The following is a 952-nucleotide window of genomic DNA, read 5'->3' as shown; positions in this document are numbered from 1 at the left end:
TTTTTTTTTTTTTTTTTACAAAACGTTATTTTTGTTTTTGTTGTAACGTGTAATTCATTGTGAAAATCTTATTGTGATAATTACACCAACAGATTGCACATTTTACAACAGCACGTTCTCTTCTAAAATCGCAATTGCAAAACCCTTTTTAAATACAAATGAAAATTACTCTAATTGCTCTATACAACTATTATAAACAACAAAGGACAGAGTCAGACAGTTCTGCTTGGCAACAGTTAGGCAGTTTAAGGACAAGAGCTCACAGGATGGAGCTAATGCTGATTTTTCCAAAGGCTTCATAAACATACAGTAGGTTTGTTAAATCAGTGGCAGACTTCTGTGGGGTGGAGAACGTATAAAAATTACTCTCCTGTTCCTAGGTTTCACACTCTTCCCTGTCAACTAATGTAATTACTACATCTTATTGGACGGGGATCACTGAGACTACATTTTATCAAATATGGGTCCACGACCTGATGTGTATCAATTTAGGAGTCCTTCACACCACAAAAGTTGAGAACCACTGTGTTAAATCACATCTGCCCATTCCTTTAAGAGGCAATTTTCTAGAGATAGACATGTCAAGAAGGATATTGTGATACTATTCTGTTTTTGATCTACAACAGGATAATTCAGTTATTATAACATTTGAGATTTCTTATGACTATTTTAAACACTACTGTATGTCTACCTGACTGGCAGTGAAAACATGAATATTTTGTGAAGTTATAAAAATATTACGGTGGTGTATTACTGCCATGCTAGAAAAAGAAAAATGGACCAGTATCACGTTATAATGTGAAAAGTTTTTTGTTAAAACAATTTGTTTTTCAGGTTACTATGACATACAAACTTATCAAATAATAACAAGAAACCTTTCTAGTTATAGCGTTATTATTGCAAGTTATAGCGTTATTATTGCTTTAACACATTAATTAATAAAAAAAAAAAA

This window comes from Morone saxatilis, unplaced genomic scaffold, assembly GCF_004916995.1.
Source record: "Morone saxatilis isolate NCDOM2014 unplaced genomic scaffold, NCSU_SB_2.0 Contig10, whole genome shotgun sequence".
NCBI classification, from domain to species: domain Eukaryota; kingdom Metazoa; phylum Chordata; class Actinopteri; family Moronidae; genus Morone; species Morone saxatilis.
This window is presented reverse-complemented; position numbering follows the sequence as displayed.